Source organism: Mustela nigripes, chromosome 10 (genome assembly GCF_022355385.1).
Source record: "Mustela nigripes isolate SB6536 chromosome 10, MUSNIG.SB6536, whole genome shotgun sequence".
Taxonomy (NCBI): Eukaryota; Metazoa; Chordata; class Mammalia; order Carnivora; family Mustelidae; genus Mustela; species Mustela nigripes.
In genome coordinates, this window is record NC_081566.1 from 32,830,423 (window position 1) to 32,848,769 (window position 18,347).

The 18,347-nt window shown below is 44.5% G+C and overlaps 1 long non-coding RNA gene across 1 annotated transcript; it reads left to right on the plus strand.

The window, feature by feature from the left end:
- The first annotated feature begins 271 nt into the window (after positions 1-271).
- LOC132026126 (uncharacterized) lies at positions 272-17,495 on the plus strand. Its single transcript, XR_009406781.1, has 3 exons — positions 272-436; positions 15,389-15,499; positions 17,197-17,495. It is a non-coding gene; the product is annotated as an uncharacterized LOC132026126 (long non-coding RNA).
- Positions 17,496-18,347: the final 852 nt, after the last annotated feature.

The following is an 18,347-nucleotide window of genomic DNA, read 5'->3' on the forward strand; positions in this document are numbered from 1 at the left end:
GGAATTGGTCAAACAGTTAGCAGCACATAGACCCTCATCTTTCCTGTGCCTCCTGACTTGGAAGTTCTTAGCAATAGCTTGACCTTGGTTTTCCTCCCTAAATGCACAGTCTGGAGCCTGAAACCTAGCAGGCGTTCAACAAACATTTATTCAACGAGTGAATAACTAAGTTAATGAGGCAGCTATGGTTCTCAAGGTTTAACGTGAATGCAGCTATAGTTGGGGGCAGGGAGGGCGGCAAGGGAATGCTTCCTTTTCCCAAATGCTGCTTCATTCCTTATGCTTTAGTCAAAGGGCTAACCAGGCCCTTCCGAGGAGAGGAGGTGATCCGCAAGATAGGAGGGTGCAAGAGGAGAGAAAGTTCTGGGAGCAGAGACGAGCAATGCTGGTTCTGTCTTCAAGGGGCCTTTCTCAACAAAAAGTGTCTGCAACTCAGGTAAGCAGGGAGTTAAGTTTGGAGGAGAATGGAATTTTCCGCGTGGTCGTACGGACTTGTTTTAACCGCAGGAATGAACACAAGATCCAACTTGTTCCCTCAGCTATTGTCTGGAACTCTTTTTCCCTCCAGCCGCCGGCAGCTGGAGGTTTTAATGTGACATTTTTCTAAGTATTATGCTTGCTCTCTGGCCTCCTCTTTATAGCTTTTGTGCTTCCCTCCTCTCCAGCTTTTAGCCCCCCTGGCCTCCAAATGCTTTCGGATGAGCCAGCGCTCTCCTCTCTGCCTTACCAGTCAGGGGAGGACATCTGGGCTTGGTTTATTTGCTTTTGAAAGCTGCGCGTCTCTTCTCCTTCCTGAACCGCCAGCCTGCAGCTCCTCCTTGAAACCGCAAACCACCATCTTCCCACTTCCCAAATCCCAGAGCACCATGCGGAGATGTGCGCAGGACACTGAACTCAATTCATACGCTGTCGAGCCATCTTCACAAGGGCTCCTCGGAAGCCTTATCGTCACCGCTAGAGGAGAGGCGCCTTTGTTCTCATTTACTGTTGCCCGGTCCCCAGCGTTCAAACCTTCCGAGCCTTCCTTAGATCTCATTCTGTGGCTCTTGCTTTATATTTTCTGGTCTGTGGGCATGTCCCTGTGAGGGGTCTGCCCAACCCCACACAGCTCCATTCGTTCACCTTCAATTGAAGGTGACCTCCGAAAAGTGACCCCAAGACTGATTGACATATTGGAGGTCGGGGAGAGGGAGTCCTTCCTGGATGTTCTTCCTCTGTTGTCTTGATGATCTCGCTGGGTCTACTTCATCTTTTTGCCTGGTTTCTGGGTGCTTCCTGCGTCCGAGGATGACAAATGGGAAAAGAGAAGTCAGCGTGCTTTGGAACCTTGAGCAAGCTAAAAGCTTGCTTGGGGCTTGCTTTCTCTCTGCCAGTATTAGAATGGAAAAGCATTCCTGCAGACAATTATGCTTTTTTATTTTGTTTTAAAGCAGCATTAGAAGGATCGAGACAGATTTCTTTCCAAGCATCCCCCTTTGATGAGGCACAAAAAGGTTAAACAAAAAGCCAAACTTTGGTTTCAAATATAAGACACCTTTATTCTAATTATAATCATAATGATTCAATGTGTTTGGGATTTAATTATTTGGAATTAGAATTTAAAAACAGACATCCTGTAATTACCATTGAACTTATCTTGAGGCATAAATCTAATAATTAAATACTTTTAGACTTCATTCAGTGAGTAATTAAAATTTTAAAAATACTGTGGATTCTTTTCCACCTCGGCAGGGAAAGTTCTAAAATTATCAATGGATTCCAATGGAAAGATCTGGATATTATTGCATCGAAAACACAATTCTTAAGAAAATTATCATTTCAGTTATTTGTAGTCCTTTTCCCCTAGTGATCAGGGTGTTTGAGCAGGTGAGAAATGACCGAGTTAGGAGTTGGATCTGAATGAAAAATATTTCCTTCGAGAAAGACAGTTCCCTGAGCTTGAGCTTCATTTTTATTGTCAGCAAGGAGAGGGAAGCAGGTATTGTGCAATTTTTATGAGAACTGAGTTTTGTTCTCTGATCGGTTTTGGCAACAAATAGCGGTCCATATGCTTTCCCCTCCTGGAAGTAGAGCACGGGAGTGAGTTTTGGCAGGAGTGGGTGGTTGTAACATCCAAGGAAAGGTCTTGGTAGAGGAGTGATTCAGGGAATTTAGCCTCTTGCTTGAGAAGAGGCCCCAAATAGGACCAAAGCTGATGCACCAGCTCTGGATGGGGAAGACAAGGAGCTGGCTGGTGTGGGGAAGGGTCTGCTTACATGCTCCAGTCTCTTGAAGCTGAATTGTGAGCACGCTGCCCGTCACTCAGCGCCCCTCGCCCCCAACAGAAATCAAGGCATGGACAGTGTTATGAGGAAAAGAATAGGGGCTCAGACCCATCTCATGGATCAGCTGTATGGCTCATCTCCTCAGGTTGTCTCTCTCCAGGTGTTCATTCAACCTCCCGGAACATTCCATCACCAGTAAGTCCCCTGTGAAGTGCGGCCTTCCTGGGATGGGCTCTACCTCAAATCAAGAACGCCCCATATGAGTGATGCCAGTGAACTTGGCCCTAAAGAAGGAAATTTGATAGGTTCAGGGAGTGCATACCACCCCCAACAGCAATAATAACTGTAATAACATGCAGACATGTTACCCATGTTTCATGTATATGATCTATATACTGACACCGCTAGGGAAATGTTATCTCCATCCTGAAGAAGAGGTAACTAAGACCTAAGAAGTAAAACCATTTGTCCACATGTTGTCAACATGGAGGCCAGATTTGAAGTATATAGTAGGGTTCTCAAATGGGGTGCTCCTGGGAGTTTCAAAAATTAAGATGCTTGGTTTTCATTTTAAATATATTGGAGACAAGTTAGCGACAGCACAACAAAGAAGTTAAAGTTTGATTTTTGGAGCCAGATAACCTAAGTTTGTTTATTACTTGTCAAACCTTGACAAGACATTAAGTCTTACTGAGTCTTAATCCCTCATCTGTGAAATGGGTATCATTGATGTGCTCGCATCACATGATTACGTGAAAGAGATAATATATGCACAGTGATTGGCATCCTGCACATGCTCGGTAAATTCAAGCTATTAATAATTGTTTTGCATATGAGTTTGGCTAAAGCTTGAAAAATGATAGTCATTTAAATGAAGGGAACCTTAGAGAATATTGCAGGTGAAGAGGAAATATCACATTCAAATATGAGATTGTTTTATCCTGATCTTGTTTCACATTTCTACTCCCCAGGTGTTGACATCACTCAAGCTTCCACCCTAGGTCTTCTTTTCTTCCTCTGTCTTTGGACAGCTCATCCACTCACACAATTTTCCTTATCTCATTTATACGGAGGGACCCTTAAGCTTTATCTTGGGTGCCAATTTTTTTTCTTAACGTCCATTCTCTTGCTTCTAATTCCTGTGGGATGGTCCTTCTCTCTGGTATCTCCATTCTACCATGCTAGAAGTGGTCCTCTAAGTGTCTCTCTTGACCTTAACAGCCCCACCATACTCCAGCTCACCAAGAATAGGTCCTCTTTGTCATGTCTATTCCCTGTCTCCCATCCAATCAGGTCTACAAATTAGGTCAACTTTATTGGCTCCAGAACGAAGCCTGCTCTTTTCAGTATGGGTGATTGCATTGCCTTCTCAACTGCCCAATGAATTTCTTCTTCTAAACTGTCATGTACATAATAACCAAGTGGACATTTCTAGAGATAATTCTAATGCTCTCAATCCATGCTCAGAAAAACGTGATTTCTGAAGTATTGAAACTAAAATAACATCTATCTATCTATCTATCTATCTATCTATCTATCTATCTATCTATTTTTGTGTAGATTCCACACCTAGTGTGGAACCCAAAACAGAGCCCAAACCCCAGACCCTGAATCAAGACCTGAGCCGAGATCAAGAGCCAGACGCTTAAATGACCGAACCACCCAGGTGCCCCTATTTTGTTTTATTCTTACCCAGGTGTTATTACTAAATCTACTTTAAAAAAAAAAAACAAAAAAACAGCTCAGCTGGAGCCTGCTGTATTCTCTTCTCTGGACATAGCCTGACCTCCCTCTTTTATCCTTGGCTCCCAGCTTTACCCAGTGGACTTTTACCCCTTCTTCAAGAAGCTTAATGCCCCCTTAGCCATTTACTTTCCCAGATTGTTCCCGGATGACAAAACCTCTTTTTTCTCTGTACTGTTGGAGCATTCTGTGTCCCTTTTATGACAGTGATATTATCTTGTGTTGTGGTTTTCACCAAATAATATAAGTTCCTAGAGGCTAGAGACCCGCTGTTATTCATCCTATGTATGATCTCATTGAAAAAAGCAACACCCTTGAGAGGGTGGTTTCTTTCCTCCGGATGAAGAAGCTGAGGCTCAGAACCATTAAGTCAATATTCCAAAGGTTCCAAATGCACGAAGTGATTAGGTGGGCAAATCATTGCAAAGCCACGCTCATTTGGTTCCAAAGCCACCATACAATATTGCTGGGCTGGTGAGGATTCGGGGAGGAAGAGGAGGGAGGGGTAGAGGTTGGAAAGATGTTGAGGAAAGCTTTAACATAGAGGCAGACTTTGAGTAGGACCATGATGATCATGACTGCTGTAGGTGGGTGCGGAGGAAGGCCTGCTAGGCAGGGGGAGCAGCATACACAAAGGGGGTGGAAGTTGGCTCTCACTAGTTGCTTGTTGAGCAAAGGGCCTGGAAAGCAGGTGTGGTCCACTCTCCTACCTGAATGAGGGACATTCTTAGCAATGGAGCTTTGTCCTCAGTGGGTTCTCCATTCCCACATAATTTGCAGACCTGGGGAGAGGAGAAGCTGTTCACTGGAAAGTTCTGGTACTCATTTTGATTTTCAGGAAAATGGAAGGACTTTCCTCTAAATCTTTAAATTTGCAGAATACAGTGAAACCCATCTGGTAAGTAGAGTGCCCTCCACACCAGCTTGGGTTTCCTGTTTCCATCTGGCACCAGCCCAAACTCAGGAGGAAACACTGGCTGAATGAGTCCACAGCTACCCCTCCAGGTGAGGTAAGAACAAAGAAATGTCTTCCCCTGAGTGGTGGGCAGTAGGCCATGGGTCTTTTGCAGTAACTTCTTTAAGGTCTACTTTCCTAAGCCCTTCACTCACTGATTCCCCTTGGCCGTAACCTGAAGCAGGACAGCCAGAGTTGAGAACTCCATGGGCTTGGACCCCATCTCGCAAAATCTCAGCCCACACCTCAGTGATCCAACGAGCCGGGGAAGTAAACAAGGAAGATTAAATTAAACTGCTCCACCATGAAAAGCAAGAGCTGAGTCATATATTCTCAGCTGAATTGAAAGAGGTGGTAGGTTCTCTCTCTCTGAAGGCTCTTCACTTGGTTTAAAAATCACAGTGAATTAGGACCTCAAGTATAACCCCAATTAGAGACACCGCTGCCAAGCCTTTGGATACAGCCACAGAACACTCCCGTTATTTAAAGCCCGATGTCAACCCTGCAGGGAGCTGCATCCTTGTGTTTCAAGTGGCTGCCTTAACAGAATTCTTTTAGCAAAAGGCACTAACATGTATTTTAGGCAAACAATCGAGATGGATTAATAACCTCACTAGAGAATATTTATATAATATTAAGGTGGCCAAGGCCCAGGACACAAAGACACGGTGCTAAGCATGAAACCGAAGGCAGACACTATAAGAAAAAAGACTGATAGATTTAACCACACACTCAAAAAAGTCAAAACCTCTACACATTAAAAACTCAATTAAAAAAAAAAAAAGCACCAAACTGAGAAAATTACCAGTGGCAAAGTGGCATAGGGTTAACGTATAGCTTTATCAACATTTATTAAGAAAAACAGAAGCACACTAGTATAGATAAAGGGCATAAGGTGGCAAGTAACAAAAATAATTGTGAAGTAGAAAACATATGAAAAAGGGACGCCTGGGTGGCTCAGTTGGTTAAGCAGCTGCCTTCGGCTCAGGTCATGATCCCAGCGTCCTGGGATCGAGTCCCACATCAGGCTCCTTGCTCAGCAGGGAGCCTGCTTCTCCCTCTGCCTCTGCCTGCCATTCTGTCTGCCTGTGCTCGCTCTCTCCCCCCCCCCCCCCCCCTGATAAAAAAACAAAATACTTAAAAAAAAAAAAAAAAGAAAACATATGAAAAATATTAATCTTACTGGTAATTGAAGGAATATGAATGAAAGTATTGGCCACAATACTTTGAATACGATGTAAGTGTTGGCCACAATCACCAGCTTCCAGATAGACAATTGTGGGATTTCAATGGGTCGATCAGTTTGTTAAGAGATTAGGAGTCTGATCCTGGCCAGGGCTCTGGGCATGAGGACTGGACAGTCTGCTCTGCAGGGGAATCTGTGAACTGTCATGAGCTTCCATAGGCACTTTGGCCATATGTATCCCAAGCCTTAAAAGCAACCATAGCCATTGGCCCAGTTATTACGTTTCCGGGAACTTGTCCTCAGAAAATACCAGGCAAATATACCAATGCGCATGAACAAGAACGTTATGACATCATTACTGGTATGTATAGGAAATTGGAAACAGGCTACATGTTCAAAAATTACAGCATAGTATCATAATAGAGCACGGTACAGTCATTAAAATGCTGACATCTACAGTTGTATCTGTCTGCCTGGGAGGGTAATTACATTGCCTTGTGAAGTGAGAGAGGTACGTCAGAGAATACTCGGTTTCTTTAAGAAACAATATGGACTTGTTTTAAAAGCAGTTGCATTCTGTAGTTTCTAATTTTAAACTGTTCCGCATTTTCTGATTTTTCTCCAAGGAATATGGATTATTTGTGCTCCAAGACAGACAGGACACATGTGGTAGACAAAAGAAAGAGTCCCTTCTCAGAATGTCCATGTTCTGAGTCCCAGAACATGTGAATATGTGAGGTTACAGGGCAAAAAGGACTCTGCAGGTACAGTTGAGTGAAGGATTATGAGACAGAAAAACTATTCTGGATTATCTGGTATTCCCAATGTAATTACTATGGTCCTTGTAAGAGGGAGGCAGGATGGTCAGAATTATAAAGCTTTGAAGATGCTAGGTAGCTTATTTTGAATATGGAGGAAGAGGTCATGGGCCAAGGGAATACAGAAAGCTTTTAGAAGCAGCAAAAAGCAAGGAAATAAATTCTCCCTTAGAGCTTCTAGAAGGGATGCTCTCCTGCTGGCACTTTGACTAGTCTAGTGGGACTTCTGATCTCCAGAACCGTAGGAAAATAAATTTTTGTTGTATGGAGACACTAAGTTTGATCATCTGTTACAGTGGCAATGGGAAACTCACATGGTTCACAAAATCACCGCCCACAGTCAAGCCCTGCTGCGGGAAGGGGTAGCGGGAGGGGGTGTGGGACAGTTTTTGGTCCAGAGACAATCCTCATTAGGCCATAGTTAGTAAAGTGAAGTATGTAATTACAGGTAGACTGAGATATCCTCCATAAGATGAATCCTTCCTCCTTAACCTTGGCTTCAAGAATATTTTCAATTGTTGAACCCTTTACCTTCCATTTAAACTCTGACAAGTCAGGGATCTGTGTTTGCTTCGCCCGGCCTTGCCTCCCTCACCCTAGCACCATGCAGACCCAGGGACTTATTGGCTACAATCACCAGCTTCCAGATAGATAATAAATGGAGGGATTCCAAAAGCTACTCTCTACCCTTGGAAGCGCACCTTCCAGTTGAGGCAGGACCTTGGAGTTGATTTTCTTCCCTCTTTTTCTAAGCACGTGGTAGAGAACGTGAAGCCAGCTGTGGTCTTTCTTTCAGGTCTGCATGGTTTTTCCTTCCAGATTTCAGAAGCCCAGACTAAGGTTTCAGCATCTGAGCAAACACCCATCCACATTTCAAACCACGAGTAACAACCGTGGTACCGGAATGGTAGTTTAATACCCTGCGTGTGGATCACATCTCTGTAAGATCCCGTTGTTAAGAATGCTTTTGGGGGTGCCTGGGTGGCTCAGTCGATTGAACGTCCAGCTCTTGGTTTCAGCTCAGGTCACGATCTCAGGGTTGTGAGATGGAGCCCGGCTTCGGGCTTCGGGCTCGGTGCTCAGCACGGGGTCTGCTTGTCTCTCTTCTTCGGCTCCTCCCCCTGCTCGCTCTCTTTCTCTCATAGATAAAAAAAATAAGATCTTAAAAAAAAAAAAATTGGAGAAGAATGCTGTTGGATGACTTCTACAAACAAGAGTTCCAGGTTCTCAGAACAGGCTTGACCCCTGACGAAAGTACGAGAAAGAGGTTTGCCCGTGGTCTTCTGTGCTTCTGTCCCTCAAGTGAATAGACCAGCTTCATTCGCAAAAGTCTGGGCTCCTTGGAGGCCTGCGGAGGGGAAGGAGTGGGGCTGGTTGCATGTGTTGTGCCTCCACGGGGTGTCGCCATTTGCTATGGGGTTCCTGGAGGCTGTGTCAGCCTCGCACTGGTGTCCTGCAGTAGAGAGGTGTCAGACGCTGACTCTCAGGCTCAGTATTACTGAGTTATGTGGTTTGACACTTAAAGGGATCATGAAAGGAAGAAGGAGTTTGCAGGTGTACCTCTCTCCCTTACATTTAGGAAGCCGACGGCTTCGGAAAGATACAGCTTCTTTGCTAAATTGCTAAGTATGGAGGCAGAGTCTGATACAACCCTTCGTACTCGGAAGAAGACAAGAGCTCTGAGTGGCACTAGATTCTCTTCACGAAGCTTCTGCCCACTCTGAATCACGTGATGTTGGGATCCGGTTGTATAGGCAGGTTCACACAGGCTTGTGGTAAAATGCCGTCCTATATAGCTGATGGGGCGGGAATAGGGTCTTGACCAGGGTGGTTGAAGACAAAATGTAAGAGCTTAAAGAACAGGTAATAACAGGGGGTTTTAAAAAAAGGAGAATATTGGGGCGCCTGGGTGGCTCAGTGGGTTAAAGCCTCTGCCTTCGGCTTGGGTCATGATCTCAGGGTCCTGGAATCGAGCCCCGCATCAGGCTCTCTGCTCAGCGGGAAGCCTGCTTCCTCTTCTCTCTCTTCCTGCCTCTCTGCCTACTTGTAGATCTCTGTCTGTCAAATAAATAAATAAAATCTTAAAAAAAAAAAAAAGGAGATTATTTCACAGAATAAAACCCCCCTGTGTGCTTAATCGGTAGAAATCCTAAATCCACAAATGTGCAGAATTACGCAGAATATGGACCAAGTATGGTCCATAAGATGTCCAAAAAAGCTTCATTTCAGTTTTGCCAGAGAGCAGGCAAATAGATTCAATAAGCCTGATGGCCTCTTCCAGCCTGAATTTGTTGCTTCTGTTCCTAGTCCGGTTTGGCCTCATTTATACAAAACTGGTGATTTCTGCCTCCTCTGCTCTCTCTCCTGTGCTCTCCTACCAAGGAGCTGGCAGACCCCATTCATTAGGGATACAGTCCAGGCGGGAGGTACAGGGACTGATACTTGCCTGTCAGGTCCCTGTTACAAGGGGCTTGAGGGTTCAGTATCTCGGGTAAGTAAAAGTCACTGGCCACTCCTTGGGAGGGATTTGGGGACTCCAGAGCAAGACACTGTGCTGGGCTCCTTGACCTGCGGCAGCCACACCCTGGTTGTAGGAGGGCAGGGACCTTGTCTGGGAATTGCACCCGTCAGCACGCCCGATCAACGGCTTTTTGTTTTTGTTATTTTAGCCGTGCAATCTTGGCACTAGTATGTAGCAGATCTTGGCTGTGGTTTGCCTTTGACTTTTCTAGATAAATGCAGCAGACTGAGGCTGTTCCTTGCCATGGAAATAACAGAAGGACGAATACGTGTAGTGCACAGGTTGTCAGAGGTGATCAGAGCTCATATTCCTCTGCTTTTCTTTTCCTCTGTGCTGGTCCTCTGTTTTCATCCCTACCCACGGTAGCAAGTGCTGAGGACACTAGCCCCGGGGGCCTAGGAGCTTTTGAGAGGCTTCTGACTTAGGACAATGTTGAAGAGCTCCTCTTTCCCCTGCAGCCCCCACCCTGGATTTGTAATTCAAAACCAAAATTGCAAAATTAAAATAAATTAATTTCTGCAGACCATTAACATGACAACCAACTCAAAACCAAACTGCGGTCTTGGTGACATGTCAATTTACTTAGTGTGGGATGTGGCTACATTTTTATACTTTTGATGTGATGTGGAATGTGAGTGCTAAAATAAGCTTGCCTGGGGCCCAGGACAGATTCACAGCACCTTTCTCTGTAGCTTCGGGAAGGTTCTGGCCCCTAACAGAGCCAGGAGGCTCGCTGGGTGTCCCACAGTTTCTCCCCGGCCTGCGCTCCCAACACTGGGTGGCAGCACGGCACTTCCTAAGCCCCTTGCAGAGTCTGAACGCAAACCTGCGCCATTCCCCCTTAAGAAGGGCCAGGCACACAACCATGCGAAAAGTGCAGTAATTCTTGGACGTGGCTAATCTCTATAATTCACCCAATTGCAGATACAAGTGACAGCTGCAATAGGGGTGACGTGCTCTCATTCGCTGTGTCACCAGGATGCTATTTTGAATCTTTCTGAGATTAGAAAAAGGATTACAATTGCCCGCAGGGCCTTGCCATGTAATTTTTATCAGTCTTGATCTGTGAGCTCCTCCCCCTCCCCACTGTGTGTGTGTGTGTGTGTGTGTGCGCGCGCGCGCACGCGCGTGCGCATGTATGTGCGTGGCTCTGTGTGATGACCCGGTCCACGATGGGATGTTAGGCTCCTGAGGACCACATGGTCTATTTTGTGCCCAATTCCAAGACTCTTTTGCTATGCCTCGGGCTCAGTGGGACAGGGCCAGCTTCGTGGACACACAACGTGTTTCGCTGAACGGGACCCAGTGCTCAGCAGGTTCCTGGCTTTGTTTGGTCCCTCCTCTGTTATTGCTGTGTTAAAATTCTTAATAATTTTTGAACAAGGGCTCCTGCATTTTCACTTTGCCGTGGGCCCCATACACAAAGTAGCCAGTCCTCCCCTGTGGATAGATGTGGCCAGAGGTAGATTTCTCTTGAAGGGCTTACTCCATTTTCTCAGCCTTCTTTCAGGGACTGGCTTGACTTAGAGAATGCAAAAGCATGGGCTTTGGGTCAGAACTCCTTGCATGCTGGTTGGGAGCCTGCCACTTATTGCCCGTGTGACCTGGAGGACATTTGTCATTGCCCTTGGCAAGTCCTTCTTATCTGTCAGAGGGGTCCCACTGTCCTCACCCCATGGGGTATGATGAATCTTAACGGCTCTAATACATGCAGAGTGGCCTGGCACGTGGAGGACAGTTGATAACTACCGCTGGCTGCCGTTCTGGACGTCTGGACGTCTGCATCGATTCCTCCCACTTCACCCTCCTTGCCCAGAAGAGCTGGCTCTGGTGAAAGCTTGGTTTCATTTTCAATGGAGCAAGTATAGGGCAAGTGTTCAGTCCACAACCCAACTCCCTGAAAGCTGAAAGCAATTTACCGTTCAGGGAATGGAAGCGTTCAGGTGTCCGTTCTGAGAAAGAGCTACATGGCCACGCTGTGGTTATGATTTCTGCACCCTGGAAAAAGCTGGCTTTACAGAGCCACCTACTGTTTGGGAAGCCTCTCACGAGACCTTCTGATGGAATGGCATCTCCAGGAACCACTCCTGTACTCATTAGCTTATATGTTGTATGTTGATAGTGGCCTTTTTCTCTGCGGACCTGGGGACACTTGGCAAACAGCCATGGATCACTCTTGTCTGCCTTGATGCCAGATACCCATGCAAGTGACACACTTGTCTCCCCAGCTGGTTGGGGAGTTAGAAGGCCCTGGGTCCTGGGCTTGCCTCTGCTCAGGACTTTTGTGTGGTCTTGAACAATTTTTCTGGACTTCAGTTACTTCAGGTTATTCATTTCTGTTTGACCACAGAAACCCTCTGAAGACGAAACAGTCCTACAGTGGAAACACACTTGCTAAAGTAGAAATAAGCTCACAATGCAAGGAATGGCAGTGTTACATTTTTTTTTTTTAAGATTTTATTTATTTATTTGACAGACAGAGATCACAAGTAGGTAGAGAGGCAGGCAAGGAGAGAGAGAGAAGCAGGCTTCCTGCTGAGCAGAGAGCCCGATGCGGGGCTTGATCCCAGGACCCTGGGATCATAACCTGAGCCAAAGGCAGAGGCTTTAACCCACTGAGCCACCCAGGCGCCCCCACATTTAGACAGTTAAGTTCAAGTTTAAAATCCAGTGCCATACCAAATAATATGCTTTTCTAGGCATTGAAATTTCTTGCTGCTAAAACTGGGGTCAGATGTCCAGGAGGCAGATGGGAAATCCCTTAAAACCCTGAGGAATTGAACTCTGTAATCCTGTTTTATGTACGCGCAGTCCGTTCCCACGTGGCTAATAAAATACCGTGCAGAGACCAGGGGCTCAATGAGTTCTCTAATGGCCTTTCCAGAACCTCCTTGATCACCTGATGTCAGAGGTATTTCACACCCCCCCCATCTGAATTTTTATAACTTTCAATATCCATGAAAGTCATGTGGCCCTGGCCAGCCAAACCTTGTTTGCCATTTGTAACTTGAAATCTAGGTCTTTGTTCTCATGTTGCTGCTAGGCTCCCCGAGGGGAAGCATGGGGTGAAGGAGATACTTACCACCCACTACCCAGCACAGTGCTTTGTACAATGGGGCCGTGATAGTGACTGTCAACACGGAAAGGGACGGCTGAGCTAGCCTTCCCCTTCTAACTCAATAGGTTCTACATAGTAGCCTGGAGCCAGGGAAGAGAACCACCTTTGGGTGGCACTCTGGTCTGAGCTAAGTCTGCCATCAAAAATGTATTTCCTCTACCAGATTGATGTTAATGAAACCTTCATCTTCAAAGTTATTGATAAATGCAGTCACTTCTGGTAATTTAGTCATATAAAGGATTCTGGGTGACTTATATAGGAAAGTTTATCAAAATTATAACAAAACTCTTTCAAAAAAGCCAAAAATACTATTCTGCTACTAAAAATCAGAAAGCTCTTTGATGGGAGTATTGAGAGAATAAGAATGTATTTATGAAGCATCTGCAGTTTCTCACTGGTGAAACAAATGACAGATCAGATCTTAGACTGCTTTGTCATTCGAATTCTTCATGCCAAGTGTATCTATCCTGACTTCTATTTCTATATTTTACATCTGTACAGTTAAAGTTTTTCAGCTTACCTCCCTCCACCAGCTTGCACAGTTCTTTCTATAGACATCACACATGGAATGAAACTGACATTGTAATTACTCATCGCTAAAGATTGTTACTATCTCTCATTTAATGAAAGGAGAGAACTATTTACGATATTGATTAAGAGATGAACGTGGTGTGTATCTGGTAAGTTTCAGGAAGAGTAGGGAATAGACCTCAAGCCATCTGTCCCTGACTAATCAATCTGGTCTAGTAATTAAGGCCACAGTCCTACAGTCTTTTTTTTTTTTTTTTTTTTTTAAAGTTAGCCTCTGAGAGGGGGCCTGGCATCTCATGGCATTAAATGGCTTCAGAGGCAAAAGGCCAATTTTCTTCTAGCCCCAAATCATGAATTCCCTTCAGCATTATGACCCTCTAACTCTTCATTCAAATTGCCTCTCTTCCCTGAGGAAGGAGGGTGACCTTGACCCGTTCCATAGCTCTCCACTCTGCTACAGAGCTGGAGCTGAATATGTCATTGAAACCTTTCACTGGGGAGGGGGAGAAATAAGCAATCTCTATTTTAGGCTGAGGTTTTCTGAATGCTATAAAGCTAATGATCCCTGGAAGCAGCTTGACTTCACTCTGAAGCTTTGAATAATCTACTTCTGGTGGTAAAAAGAAGCGACAGTAAGTCATTTAGTCCATCCCTCTGTCTCTGGGCTGGATTATGAATTAAAAGTTCCAGAAAGGTGGAGTCATAACAGTCCTTATGCTTGATAGCACTTTAGTGTTTACCAAGCATTTTATATACATCATTTCATTTACCGCTTTTCCCAAATACTTCAAATTAGTTATTACTGTCTCCATTGTACAAAGCAAATTGAAGGTCAGAGAGGTTGGGGCTTAGCGGAAAGTCACGCTGCTTCTAAGTGCCAGTTCCTGGGCATGGACCTTGTCAAATGTCCTTTCTACACGATTACCGCACCAAGCTATCTGGCAGATTTTGGTTTTCCCCAGCCAAGGAACTTTCTATCACTTCCTTTTAGGTCCAACGGCCCTCATGGATGGTTCTGTCAATTCCCCTGTACCTAAGCCTGTATCCTTTGTTCTCTTCTGGTCTAATGCAAATGGGTTTCCATTCTTTAAAGAATAATCTTAGACTGACCTACAATTGACAAGAGCTATCCTCATGGTTCATCTTCTCAAGGTTGAATATGCTAAGCTCCTTGGGTGTCTTCTTCCACTAGCTTGGGAGCCAACCAGTCCTGCCATTGGACAAGTCATTCAACTGACATACCTTTTCTCACCTGTAGTGAGGGGATAATGTCACAGATCTTACAGGGTTGTTGTGAGGATTAGGTCAGAAAATACACAGAAAGTGCACATGTGAGATGCACAACAAATCAATATATTTAAATTATTTTTTTCCTCTTTCATACCTTTCCCTTAACTTCTTGTCTGGCTTTTTCATTGTCCTTGGAGATCCCTTCCCCATCTAGTGGTCTAGATTGGTAGCCTGGCACTTTTCTAAGGGACTCTACTTTTGATAAACCTTCTCTAACAAATCATGGAGATAAGCCTAGAAATACCTGAGGAGCACACCAGAGGTAAGCAGACCCTCCGCTGACTCAATGCCTTTTATTCTTGTATTATCCATGTGCACCAATTATAGGCCTAAAACAGAGCCAGGAGGTGCCACCTAACAGCATTTGATTTATTAGTTTTATTAAACATAGATGCCTTTAATGTGGAGTTGTTTGTAGCCTGTGCTGGATTTCTAGCTACTTTATTGCATCTCTTGGCCAATGTATGAATTATCTTCAAAGGACATGGCTTTTGCTTTTTATCACACTTTCTCTCCAACTACCGAGGAAGAGGTCACTTGGGAGACACATCCTTTCATGGCAAGAAAGTAGCCTCGTAGATCAAACATATGTTTGTTCTGGAATGGCGAAGCAGCCGGGGCAACCCTGGAGGAGGGACTGACATTGCTCAGAAATCTTCATCAATCACATGCCAAATGGGACCCACAGGTAAAGGCTTTGCTGGGAGATGAGTCTAGGGAACAGAGGGAGTGGAAGGAGAGACTGCTGTACGGTGGGTAGCCCATCTGCTGTGCGGCCAGAGAGGGTTTCAAATTCTGTATCTGCAACATACCAGCTTAGAGGCAGATCCAGGATCATGCTGAGCCTCATCGACCTTATCTCTAAAATGGGATGAATATAAGCTTCCTCCTGGCCTTCTCGTAAGCCCTGATGAGATTTTGACCAAAGTGAATTTCCTTCCCCTTTCATTTGCTAATTACAGCCTCACCTGAGGGTCTTAACCTTGTGAGTTGGTGTTGCTGAAGGAGAGCTTGATGAGGGGGCCAGGAACCTTTGCTTCACTTAACCTTCATCCAGCTTTTCCTGTTACATGGTAAGTTGCATCAAAGGAGTGCCCCTATTTTTATTCATTTCTGACTTTCCCCCAGCATCTAGCACACAGAACAGAGGGTCAGAAAATGTAATTGAAATAAAGTCAAATGGACTCTTTTTTGCACCTCTGTGATGATTTTGTTTCATTTTTGTTTGGCCCAGCAGACTCGGACTGGGAGAATCCAAGGGTGTTGGCTGCTGATAATAGCTTTTGAGTTCCAGGCAACAGCCTGGTGTTTTGGAAAGAACACTGAGTGGTGAATTAAGAGATCGATGGTCCTGGCCTCACTTAAGTGGGTTTGAGTTCTGACTCTCTGATCTTGGAAAAGTCATGTTGGAGAGGAAGAATTTTCCCTCTATTCTTCCTGGTTCTTTTAGCTGCCCCTATAATCCAATTAACATAATTTGTATGTTAAATATATGTCACAAAACAAATTATTATGAGAAAAGCAATTTTAATTATGTACCTATGGGGGCCCTATAAGAATATAAGGCCCGCAGGCAGGCAATTTAGGATTATATGATATTCTTAGCTAAAGAGAAGGGGTTAGGGGTCTGAGACCTAAGGGAGGCAGACAATTCACAAGAAGTTGGGAAGAACAAATGTATGGTAAATAAGTGTTTGCCATGCCATGCAGAGACAGTGGGACACATAGAGGAATTTGATCTCTCCCAGCTTACCACACCTACCCCTTATTTTTTGTGGTTACTTCTGGCGTTAACTCTCTTCCAAGAGCAGGTCCTCTCTCTAAATCTTTTAGACAGTTGAGGAGGAGGTAAAAATCTCTCCCTGAGTCTTTTGGGACTTGGTTGACTTCAACTCAAAATAATCAACATACCAAATGGCATATTTGGGAGAGACTTGTTCTGAACCCTGTCAGTGAGTCAACCTCTCTGGGTCATGGTTTCCTTATCCAAGAAATGATGATAATAATATTTATCTTACAAGGTTGTTGTGCAGATTAAATGAGTAACTATATTTAAAACCTTAGAACAGTGTCTGGCCCATAGTGAATGCTGTCTGTGTTTGCTGCTGTTACTAGGGCTACTTCTACTACTATTTTTAACCAGCTATGCCAGCTCTGTGATGTTGAATAGGGCTCAACTCTTTTCCAGCTATAATATTCTGTGACTTTGACGAGTCTAGAGGGAGTAGGAAAAAACAACAAATGGGGGAATAAGAAAGGCAAGACAAAGCAGAACTCATGTGCAAGTGGCCTGCAGCTGTGGTACCGGACCCAGAGAGTATGTGAGTTCTGATGGTGCCATCACGTAGACCTCAGATGACAAACTTGTCTGGGCATTTGTGCTGGGCTGGATATTGAAGCTATTAGATCGAGTCTCATGACACACTTAGCAGATAAGCTCTTTTGACTTACAGAAATGGAAACTCATAAATACTGAAATAAATTCCAACTCCTTGAAACTGGCAGTAAACGTCAAAGATGAGAGTTGAGGTGGGAGCTTCCATCCCAGGAATGTTCTAGAGAGTTGCAGATTGCAGGACTGAGGCTTAAACATGGGGCCAGAATTGTTCAGGTTTTGTTATTCCAAACAGTTTTTTTTGTTGTTGTTGTTTTTTTTTTTACCTTGAGGGGGAAATGGACCAGCAATCGAAGAGAGGCCTAGCTGTCATTTTTTGGCCTTTAGTCCATTCTGTCATCAAATACTTAATACTTTGGTAAATATGATATGCAGGACCCGGTGATGGAAGCAGGTGGGGTTGACAAAGCTTGCTTCAAGCAACAACTGTCTTCAGGATGGATGGACCCTCCGAGGAACAGATACCTACCGTGGAGTTGTGGAATGCAGCCCCGGGAGAAACACCTACCAAGGAGAGAAGCATTTATAACTTTTGTGGGGTGGGGTAAAGATAGAGTAATTTATTGCTGACAAAAGAATGTTTTTCTTCCATCAAAAATAGAATTTATTGTCTGTATAACGTGTGGAGTCTCCAGACTGGAAAAGCAACATTTTGTTAGAGATGCTTTGCCTGGTAACACCCACCCCAGACACCAGAATTCTTTAAAAAAAATCAAAATAAACATTTTTCTTTAAAATGAATACAGGCTATTGTAGAAAATTTATGCATGCAGAAATTAAAATCTTTCATAATCTGACTACCAAAGATAGCCAATTAGCATTTTGTTGTAATTCTATGTATTTTCTGTAATCTTTAAACATGGTTCAAAACGGCGCATAACACAAACAATTTAATTCTAACTCTTAAATCTAACAATTAGGCATAAGCATTTCCATGTTATTAGAAAGGTTCATAAAATTATTGTGATGAGATTATAATGTTCTGTTTGTTTCTATACTGGAATTTACGAACCCATGGTCATGCTGGCAAACACTTCGTGTCACTTGCGACGGGCCAGATACTGTTCCAAGTGTTTTACACTAATTCATTTAATTCCCAAACAACACTATAAGGCTTACACTGAAGTTCGCTTATTTTATAGGTGAAGAAATTGAGAGGGTAAGTAGCTGGCCCCAGGTCACTCAGCCGAGGAGCAATGGGACCAAGATTGGAAGGAGGCACTCAGTGCTCACTCTTAGCGCTTCATACCATTCAGCCACTGTACTGCTGTCAGCCCTCAGACGACGGCACTCCTCTTCCTCCTCTTCCTCCTCCCCCTCCTCCTCCTCTTCTTCTTCCCCTTCCTTCTCTTCTTCTCCTTCTCTTTCTCCTCCTCCTCCTCCTCCTTCTTCCTCCCCCTCTTCCGCTTCTGCTTCCTCTTCCTTTCCTTCTTCTCCTCCTCCCCCCCTCTCCCTCCTTCCTCTCCTTCTCCTCCTTTAAATAAAACCACTTAAAGAAAGTGTCCTCTTGGGGCGCCTGGGTGGCT